Here is an 11,275-nt window from a genome sequence, read left to right as displayed (position 1 = left end):
GAAAAGTTAAAACACAACTGAAAATGGGTTTTTCAGGCGAGTCTGAAATGCTACAAGATTGCTAGTTAAGAACAGTATCCCTTTTCTCAACCTAAGTGTTACAGCCCCATCTTTTCACCAGCATCATAAACTGAGTGCCCATGTAACTTGGAAACTGAGATGAAATGTGGAGGCTATTGGGTGGGTACACAGGTAGCCAAAGATAGGAGTTCCTTCTATGCAGTAGAGCTATTTTGGTGTGACAGGACAACTGACCCACCCCCCTCATTGCCCCAGATATCTACCTTAGAAAGATATGGACTAGATGAGATTAAAGTCACCATATCTGTACCACAAAACAAAACAAAACAAAAGTTAAAAAAAAAAAAAAAAAAAACCAGAAGGCATTCACTCAAATCTTACAATGGGAGGTGGGAGTGGTGGGTGGGTGGGTGAGGGTGGGGATAGAAAAGCAAGGGGGAAAATCTACAGCAGGATACAACAATAAATGGGAAAACAGCAAGAGAAAAAGCACACTAGGTTAATATAGGAAACTAGTTCTTTATTGAGAGATTGTATATTAGTATTAGTGGATTCTGTGTGTAACAATGTCGTCATGCACACGATACAAAAAAAAAAGGCTGGGCCCACCATGCTTCGGAAGGGCAACAGAACAAAAGCAGCGTACAACGAGCAGATGGCCCGGCTACACGAGCACAGTGCGTTTCAGCAGGGTAACATCTCTACCCGAGCGCTGTACATTGTCAACTGGGGGATGGAAAAAAATACAGATCATGCTTTAGTTTTAGTACAAGAAAAGGTGAAAAAGATACACAACCGAAAGGATATTTGATACAGAAAAAATTACCCACAAAATAAGAACAGGAAGTAATTCAGCACAGCAGAACACGCTATCCCTGTTTAATGGAAAACCATTTTGCTGGGGATCCTTTTTCTTTTCTTTTCTTTTTTCTCTTCTCTTTCTTTTCAGATTGCCAAATGGCAATCTGGGGAGGCCACTTGGGACTTTATTTTGGAAGGGCCCTTGAAGTAGGGGCCTTATTCTTTATTGCTGCTGTTTTGTTTCAGTTTTCAAGCAGGTCTGGCCAGCGAGGCAGCAGAAGGGAGCCGGCTGTTAAAGGGGCAGCTCTGAGGGCCAGGGCGGATGTCCAAAGATGCTCTTGACATTGTACAATTAAACAATTAAGACACCATGGCTATGGCTCCCCATTAAGTCAAGGACCTTGCTACACCAAATTTTCAGAGTAGCAGCAACTGTCATTTCATCAAAAATTTTCATATCTATATTTATTATTTTTTGCCTCTGACTAAATGTAATCTCTTCACTTATGCCTGGGTGCTACCAGGAAGCCAGCTGATGGCCACCCAGATAAGTGGGATATGGGGTGCTACAGCCTCCAAGCCAAGGCAAAAGGAATCCACTTAACAGGGATTTACAGTGCAATGTACTCGGCTAAACAAGATGAGATACAAAAATGGTTATTTCTCTACATCTATTCTGAAATGGCCTACATCCTATACTACTACAATGGAAACTAAAAGGAACAGATTTAAGCTGGCAAGCTATCTAATAGTTTTACAAGAAGATTGTGGTTTAGGACCTTGTTGAGTTAAGCATTAGTATCCTCTATCGGAAGGTCATGAATTCTTATCACATTGTGCTAAATTTTACTCACAGCCCAATTAACCCTCAGCCCTTGAATTTCCTATGGGCGTGTTTGCCATGAAAGTAAACTTTGACTGACTGGCAGAATTTGTTTTCTTGGGTGTTTTTTTTTGGGGGGGGGGCATGTATTAAAAATAAAATTTAAAGGCAGCTGAGCAATTTGAATTTCAAAACATGGAATCAGCATCCTGCAATGGTATTTAGAGATTGGTGGTATTAATGAGGATGATAATGACTTAATCAGGATAATTATACTTTCAGGCTCAACATCCTTCTTAATCATTTTTGAATTTCTGCCTAGTGTAATGTTCCACACCCGTTTTAAGAGGAAATGCCAAGTAATAAGATATAATTGTGTATTGGGGGAGGGGTTGGCATTTCAAGGGAGATCTCACCCAGCCCCCCCATTCCTATTCTTCACACACTCACTCCACCACCGCCCCCCACTGCTAGGCTGGCCTGAGATAGGGGATACTGCCGCTTAAATAGCAATGCCTTCCTCAGATGGAGACAGGAGATGGTTAAGAGGGGTGTCACAATACAGCTAAATGCGGAGGCAGAAGGGTCACAGCGCACACAGCAGCGAGTTGACCATTCACTGAGCTACACAATGAAGAAAAAAAAAGATTTGATAAATGCAGAATGTCATCATTCTATCATCACACGAAAAAACTGTGGTTCAAACAGGCCTAAGGGGGCCAACCTTGCCTTTTAGGTTCTGGGGACAGGCTGGGTCTGGGGACAGCTGGGCTGAAAGAAGGAGGGCTGGGCTTTCATTCTCCTGCCCAGTCGGGCCCCTGGGGCGCACTAAAGCGCCGGCTTGCGACGCCACCCCCCACTCTGACTTGGTGGAGCAGCCGGGCCGCAAAGGGAAGACATCATTCTGAGCTTGAGGGAGGGGGAGTGGGGGAGAGCCTCAGCCAGCAGGGATTTTAGCAGACGTGGAGTGGGAGAGGATAGCAGAAACATTTCCAAGAAGAGAAATGTGAGTCCAGAGGCAGAGTACAAAAAGAAAAAATAATAATAATGAATCTAAATGCATCTCGGATTTGCTTTGGGAGGTGGGAGTTTCTGATTAAAAGAAAATGGAAGAAATGTGAAGAGGAGAAGAGGGGAAAATCAAGCTATTGTTGTAGCAGAATGTAAGGGAAAGGGGATGTGGGGCAGGGGACCGTGCAAACACACCCCATATATCACAGTTAAAAACAAAGCCGGCGCCGGCCTGCTGCTTTGTCAACGCCTGCCCAGGGCAAAGGCCTGGCTTGGGGGCAGCGTCCCACCTCATCCTCACACACAGCGCAACAGCCAAGGGCCGGCACCCCGCTTCGGCCCGGCCCAGGGGTGCACAGCAGTGCACATCTGACTCTCCGAGGCGCGCACACACTTGCACACACTCGCACACACACACACACACACACACACAAGCATCTTGAACCCATAAATGCAACTGTCATACAAAGACCATGGGGTGGGAGGGGTAGCACAAGGGCGATACACAAAAAGGGTTAAAGGGGAGGAAGAGATGGGACGGGAAATCGTGCAAGTGCCCACGAGAATGCGGGGGCTGGGGCATGGCATAGGGCAGATGGGAGATGCAGATGCCAGGTCCCAGCTAACCAGCCATCGGTATCAACGACCAAATGATGGAGAAACACAAACAAAAATGACACGAAACACACACACACCTCAAAAAAAAAAAATCACAGGAAGCCAAGTACGCTTACACACACAAACACACGCGCGCGCGCACACACGCAGTCCTGTATCTCTCTCCGTCCTTCGATCACACAGGGCTAGGTATTGGGGGAAGGGGCTATGATTTGGGGGAACCGCGTCCGCCGCAAAGAATAAATAGTGGGGCTGGGGAGGGAGGGAGGGATGGACTCAAATCGCCAAATCCTAACTTCACTGCAAAAGCTCCCACGAGGGCAGCCACCTCCACACTGGGGGTCCCCCCAAAAGGGAGAGGGGAGAAGCCACCGCTCGCCCCGCGTCCTTGCGGGTGTGCCCTGAGCCCTCCGCCGCCCTCGGCGCCCGCCCCCACCCCGGTGCCCGCGGCGATCCACGCTCCGAAGCGGACCCCGAAAGGAAAAAGCGATACCTCTGTTTCGCACAGAGCCAAACACTGGAAGCACGAAATAGCCGACGTGGACCAGGACCATCCTGGCTCCTCGCGCGGCGGCGGCGGCGGCGGCGGCTGCGCGCGGGCCCTTTGTGGCGCGGCTCCGGGGCGCGGGCGCGGGCGGCGGCGGGGCTGCGGGAGCCGCCGGGGCGGGAGGCGGAGCGCGGGGCGCGGGCGGCGGTGGGGCGGCGGCTGGCGGGGAGACAGATGGCCCATGGAAAGGCTCCCTTCCCGGCCCCTCTCGACATTCAAAGGCGCTGGGGCCGCAGCTGCCGCCACACAAAGGCGCGCGCAGCCAATGGGAGCGGAGCGCAGCGCGGCGCGGCCTCGCCGGAACCGCGGGGGACAGCGGGGACCGCGGGAGCGCGGGTGGCGGGGGGGTGGCGGGGGGGGGGGCGGGAGGGGTGACGGCTGAGAGGGAGCGGGCGACCAATCGCGGTGGCCCGTGGCCGGGCGCGGGAAGGGGGTCAGCCCTGCGGGGCGCGTGGAGCCCCGCGCGGGTCCCTGGTCGCCCGCAGGCCGGAACGCGCGCGCGTGGAGCGCCCAGCACACAGACACGGGCGGTGTGCACACGGACCGTGCACACACCGAGAGCGACGTGCACCCAGACATGTGAAGGTGCCTTCGTGCGTCAGGAGAGACAGGCTCGAGCGCTCCAAGTGCACACGACCCGGAGGTCCTTGCACAGCGCTCCCGGGTCACTCGGGGACGTGCGCATGGAGGCTGGCCCACGTGCAGAGCCCGACTGCGGGCACAAGTGGAGCTGGAAAGAGAGCAAGCGCGGCACACGGGACCCAGCCACTGCCACACAGACCTGCACACACCGAAAGCCTTGTTAACCAAACACGTGCCAAGAACGCATTCCCAGAGACACACAGAGAGGACACACAATGCAGATATGTACGCTCCCAGGCTCCTTGCCTTCGCACCGCTTTGTTGCTTCTGCAGAGCACAAAGCTCACAACATTTATTTGCCAAATTGAAAACCGCTCGTACACTGAGGTGTGTGCACACGTTCTATAGAGGCACGCTCACCCAGAAAACCATTCGACCACCATACTCCCCACTCGGACACAGGCACAACCAGCCATGTGCACAGACACGCCCACTTCCACAGCCCAGAGGCACATATATGACATCAGGGCTAGGAGGCTCCTCAGATTCACACGTGGAGGCACAGCCACAGTGTCTGGCGTGGCCTGTGACTGGCCTGCCAAGCACAAGCAAGACAGAAGCAAAGAGCCTTCACCCCACAGCCTAGTTGTCAGTTGGACTGCTAAGACCCAGTTCCTACGCACTTAGCCCACCTGCTGTGGAAATCCCAGCGCAACCCGCAGACCAGGCTCACAGTCCTCAGCAAGACCAGAGTCTGCTTGGCATCCGCATGCAGAAAGACAGAGGACATTTCCTACACCGAGACTTGTCTTCAGTGGCTCCTTTATTTAATGAGTCTGAGAAAACTAGATGGTAAAATTGCAGTATGTGGAGCTGGAAAAAACCTAATCAACCAAACCTGCCTCCATTTTTGAGATAAGGAAAAGAAGGCCCATTCAGTGAATACACCTTGCGTTGTGTTTGAGGCCCCAACGCTTGCAGCCCAGAGGGGCCTCAGAAATGGAAGACATGGGTATCAGCATAGGGTGCTGGGAAAGGGGACAGCTAGGAGAAGCACCTAGCTGAGTAGGCGGGAGGTAGCGAGGGCAGTAGGAGTTGATTCCAGAAAAGTGACTTTTAAGTGCAACTTGAATGAAGAACGGGAGGAGTGAGGTCAGGGGAAGAAGACAGCAAAGGGAACACAGCAGATTGGCTTTGCCAAGACACCTACCACATTCCCAGTGAGCACAACAGGGCAGGATCCCAGTGCACGCATATCCCTCAGACCTCTTCTCCACCCCGAACACCTCTGCTGCCCTCAGAGAACTCAAGAATGAAGGCAACTGGAGGAACACACCAACAGTTCCAGGCCCCTCTTTTGACAATCCTGTCAACCCACTCCTGCCCAGCTCTTTCCTTTCTTCATTATCTATCGAATAAACATAATGCCACCACTAATGAAAAAATTTTTTAATGAAAAGAACTTAAGAAACACCTAACTACTAGAGTTTTTTCCTGTTCTGTTTCAGGCTTTGCCAGTACGTTTATATATGGGTTTTGTCATCATAACCTGCATATTTTTTACCCTGCTTTTTAAACTTAACGTTTTATCAGAAACGTTTTCCCATCCTTCTACATAATTATCTTCCTAATTTTCATTTTAAATGTTTTCGTAGGGCTTCCCTGGTAGCACAGTGGTTGAGAGTCCGCCTGCCGATGCAGGGGACACGGGTTCGTGCCCCAGTCCAGGAAGATCCCACATGCCGTGGAGCGGGTGGGCCCGTGAGCCATGGCCGCTGAGCCTGCGCGTCCGGAGCCTGTGCTCCGCAACGGGAGAGGCCGCAACAGTGAGAGGTCCGCGTACCGCAAAAAAAAAAAAAAAAAAATGTTTTCATAGTATTCCAGCAAGTGAATGTACTGTGAAATTACTTACTCATACTCTGTTCTTGGGCACTTAATTTGCTCCCAGTTTTCCATTACTGCAAATCATACAATGAACTTTCTCATGCCTCTAGCTTGTTGCTTTTGTTGAACTATAACTTCGAATAAACCTCTAGGATTGGCTGGCATTCTTAAATAGACAAGTATGGGAAACTTTATGTCGCCTGCCACACATTTTAAAAGCTTTATAAAACTCATTGTCAATGCCACCAGCAATATATAGTGTGCCAATTCCTCTGCAACCAGGCTAGCTTTGGGTGGGCATTCTTTTTTTATCAACATTTATCTAATTAATTATTTTTTAAATTTTATTTATTTTTGGCTGCGTCGGGTCTTAGTTGTGACATGCAGGATCTTCATTGTAACACGCAGGATCTTTCCTTGCAGAGCGCAGCCTTCTCTGTCTCTCTAGTTGTGGAGTGCAGGTTTTCTCTCTCTAGTTGATGTGCGTGGGCTTAGTTGCCCTGCGGCGTGTGGGATCTTAGTTCCCTGACCAGGGATTGAACCTGTGTCCCCTGCATTGGAAGGCGGATTCTCTACCACTGGACCGCCAGGGAAGTCCCTGGGTGGACATTCTTTTTTTCTTTTTTTTGAATTTTATTTTATTTATTTTTTATACAGCAGGTCCTTATTAGTTATCTATTTTATACATATTAGCGTATATATGTCAATCCCCATCTCCCTGGGTGGGCATTCTTTAGCTTACTTTATACCAGAGTAGCTCACAAAGGCTATGACTGCCCAATCTGACCTTGACAGCAGAGTAGTTTGGGTACACACTCCAAAATCAGATTGCCTGGCTTCACATTCTGGCTCTGCCAATTACTAGCTTGGATGAGTTATTTAACTTCTCCAGGCCTTAGTTTCAATAGCTGTAAAATGAGCATGAATATAGCAACCTTCCTCATAGGACTGATGTGAGGACCAAGTAAGTTAATGCTTGTAGAGAACATAGAATGGTGCCTAGCTCTTCAGCCCTAGTTCTTTCCCCTTTACTTGTCCATCTCTCCTTGCCCACTACCTCTTGCCCTCCCGTTGTTATTTATGAGTGCCTAGTTAATGTGTTCAGTGGACATTGTACCATAACATGGAACATCCATCAGACGAAAGCAATCATCAAGGAACAGACCATCACTATAACTAGGGAAATCCACCTACTAACCATACCCTTCATACCTGCATATTCACACATCAGAGAAACATAACAGGCAGATGCCGACATTCACCAATATACCAACATTCCCTCACAGGCCTACGCCTCCTGCTAAGAAGGAATCACTGTGAGTCAGGAAGACAAGCTTCATTTGTATGAAACCTACCATCTCTCAGCCTCAATGCACCCATCTGTCTAATATGGGTAATAATAACCTGCATTAAAGGTTTACTGTGAGGATCATATGAGAAGATAGGTATGGATTCTGTAAATAATACAGAGAATTCTAGAAGCATAGATAAAGTAGTATCTCCAAGAATGAAACTTGATTATTGTCTTGCCCATCTCCTTGTTACACAGATGAGGAAACTGAGGCTCAGAAGTGGGCTTATGAACAAGGTCAGAACAATTCAAGGCTGAGTTACAACCAGAATCCATTTTTCCCAGCATACAGCCTAGTACTGTCCTACTTCCCATTTTCTTCCCATTATGCTGGGATGACTGTTTTCACTCCCCCTTCCATTACATAAAGTCCACAGAAATACAATAAAGCAGGTTCCTAAGAATAGAAAGATTTATAGAAATATTTCATTCATCGTGGTTTTTCTTTCTATGTTCTTCCCACCCACTGCCAAAATCAATACCTAGAGCATGTTTGCAGGCTTAGCATGTAAGACTCAAGAAGAAACATTAAAAATGAAAGGTGAAGGTCAGTCTATAATTCCTGATCCAAAATGGAGACACTTGACTCTATAAAGTAGAAATAGCACTGTCACTTTGAACCTTGACCCACACTTTGATTCCTCACTCTCTTGTTTCCACTCTGGCCACCTGCAGAAAGGGTTCTATAGAGCATCATGTTTCTGGAGCCCAGAAGCATCTGTTTCAAGAACTGCTCCTTTGAAGCCCAATATCAGATCTGGGTTATGACCACCACTGCCGTTTAGTCAACAGATGAAAACAAATCCACCTCTTCAGTCACGTAGACATCAGAAATGTTCCAAGACTGATGACCAGATTCCTGCTCTTCTCCAGGTTGTGTTGGCAACAGGTAGACACAGCTTTCAAAATCTGTGCACAACAGCAGTGCCTCAATCAATGCACCCCCATGATTGGTGTCACAACAGCTCCTGTGCTCAACAAGGCAGAGGGGCTTAACCAGGCATGACGGTGAGTCAGATGGAAGTCAGGGTGGGCTTGAGTACTCAAGGAATCCTTCAGGATAGAGCAGGGAAGGAGAGGACCCTAAAGGCTGGGTCCATTTCCAACAGGCTGAGAAAACTGGGGAGGCATTGAGTCAAGGAGGCAAAACAGGAACAAAAGCCAGAAGTAAATGCAGAAGAAGGAGCTGGAGATGGGGGAAGGGGAGGGAAAGAGAAGGGGAGAAAAAGGAGGAGGAGGAGAGGGGGAGGGAAGGAAGAAGAAGAAGAGAGGGAGGGGAAGGAAAGGGAAAGGAACAGCAGCAGCAGGAGAAGCTTGGGATGAGTGAGGCCATAGGAGACGGCTCAGGGCCTGGCTGAATGGAAATAGGGCGGCAGGACTAGCGGGGACTGAACCTGTCACTCCTGTGCTCCTTGCGTACTCACTAAGTGCCAAGAGCAGTCTCAGCCCTCACACAGGTGGAGCCAACAGGAAACACAGCCAGGTACCCAGGGTCCACAACCCCCCCTCTCCATTGTAATAGGGAAATTTTCTGAGCGCCTGGCTGTCCAGGTTAAATGCTGAAGATCCCAGACCACCTGGCAGGGAGGTGGGGTCCTGTGACTCTACCTGGGGAAAGGGATAGAAGCAGGGATAGCTTTCTTAGAAAACAGAGCTGATTTTGAGGATGCTAGGAAACCATTAAAATAAATAAATAAATAACTGATAAATAGAAAGAATCAAGCATCTATCCTACCTTTTCTTCTATGAACTCCATTTCAGGATAATGAAAAATTGGATGAGGCAAGCTTCTCTTTATAGAAGTATTGACTAATAAATGAAGAAGTGATATAATGAGAGTACCATCTTAATGAAACAATAGTTCTAAACAATGACCATCAACAGCTGTTAAAATCACCAAAAGAGAGACATGGGACATGATTTGCCTCCTGATAAAAGAACAGACCACCACTCATAAAGTAGTCCTTCCAGAAAATGGAACCTGAGCCTAACCAAACCTCTAGGTCTAATTTCCAATTGATATGAAGCACCGGAAACAGAGAAACATATTAAAAGATACTATAAGTGTGCACTTAGCAAAATCCAGATCATGGAAACTTTATGGGACAAACATTGTGTTCAAAAAAAATTATAAAGGGAAAAAAGGAGATGGAGGGGGTCCTATAGAGGCATAAGGGATATATCAACCAAATGCAACATTTAGACTTTCATGAGATGTGATGAACAAATAAGCTATAAAAATAATTGGGGAAATGCAAACACTAGATACTAATGATATTAGGGAATTATTGGGTTTTTAGATGGAATAATGGTATTGTGGTTGTGTTTACACAACGAATCCTTATTTTCAGATGCTCTACAGATATATTAAATGATATATCCCAGGGAGAGGGGTATAGATGAAACTAGATTGGCATTGAGTTGATAATTGTTGGAATTAGATGAAGGATACATAAGGGTTCATTATATTATTCTCTCTACTTTTGTTTATGTGATGGTTAATTTTATGTGACATCTTGACTGGGCTAAGGGATGTCCAGATAGCTGGACATTATTTCTGGATGTATCTGTGAGGGTGTCTCTGGAAGAGATTAGCATTTGAATGGGTACACTGAGTAAAGGAGATCACCCTCACCAATGTAGGTGGGCATCACCCAATCCCCAGAGGGCCTCCATAGAACAAGAAGACAGATGAAGGGCGAATTTGCTCTCTGCTTAGCTGGGACATTCATCTTCTCCTGTCCTGGGACATCAGACATCGTGCTCCTGTTTCTCCGGCCTGTGGACTCAGGCTGGGAGCCACACCACTGGCTCCCCTGGTCCTCAGGCCTTGGGGTTTGGACAGGAACTACATCCACTGGCTTTCCTGGGCCTCCAGCTTGCGGACAGCAGACTCTGGGACTTTTCAGTCTCCATGATGTGTGAGCCAATCCCTTATTGAAAAATCTCCTTCTATATATCTACATCCTATTTGTTCCGTTTCTCTGGAGAACCCTGACTAATACAGTTTATACTTGAATTTTTTTTAAGTAAGAAATACACAAAAAGACAGCAGGCACACATCCTTCACTCTGCAGGCACACAAACAGATGTTTCTTCAGGTTGGGCAAAGTAGAAAGCGGTGCTTCTTCCTCATATGCCTCACGGCCCTAGGCCAGGAGCTCGGGCTGAATTGCAGTTCACACACCTATGGCAGCTGTGGACAGTTTACGTACTTCACAACCATCGTACGAGAGAGAAATAAACTCCTGTCTTGTTTAAACCACTGTTTCTCTGGGTTGTGTTCACATCCAAACCTAATTCTTGCTGAAGGTAGAAGTGATTCATACAAGAGGCATCGAAAATACTGCAGGGGTTCTGATGAGGAGAGAGGTATCTAGTCAGGTGGATGGGCTAGCTATTGCTACGATAATATTACATGATAAATACTTATAAAATTGCAGTGGCGGACAACAATAAGCATTTATTCTCACATACGTGCGGGCTGGCTGGGGATGGGCCTCACTGGCCAGCTCTGCCTTTGCGACGAGGCAGCTGCGGTGATGCTGCTAGTCTGTGGGTTGCTGGGAGCTTCTGCTCCACGTGTGTCTCATCCTGCCTCAGCCAGCCAGGACCTGGTCTTCTGCTGCAGTGGCAG

General features: G+C 48.0%; 1 long non-coding RNA gene across 1 annotated transcript; it reads right to left on the bottom strand.

Annotated features, from left to right (window-relative positions):
- Positions 1 to 524: 524 nt before the first annotated feature.
- Positions 525 to 4,160, bottom strand: LOC149747633 (uncharacterized). Its single transcript, XR_016387634.1, has 2 exons — positions 3,768 to 4,160; positions 525 to 2,269 (listed from the first exon to the last, which is right to left on the bottom strand). It is a non-coding gene; the product is annotated as an uncharacterized LOC149747633 (long non-coding RNA).
- Positions 4,161 to 11,275: the final 7,115 nt, after the last annotated feature.

The sequence above is a fragment of the Delphinapterus leucas genome, chromosome 14 (assembly GCF_059928025.1).
Source record: "Delphinapterus leucas isolate spDelLeu-1000000601 "Yukka" chromosome 14, BTC_Dleu_Yukka2, whole genome shotgun sequence".
NCBI classification, from domain to species: Eukaryota; Metazoa; Chordata; class Mammalia; order Artiodactyla; family Monodontidae; genus Delphinapterus; species Delphinapterus leucas.
The sequence above is the reverse complement of the archived record's forward strand: the minus strand, read 5'-3'. Positions and strand labels throughout refer to the sequence as shown.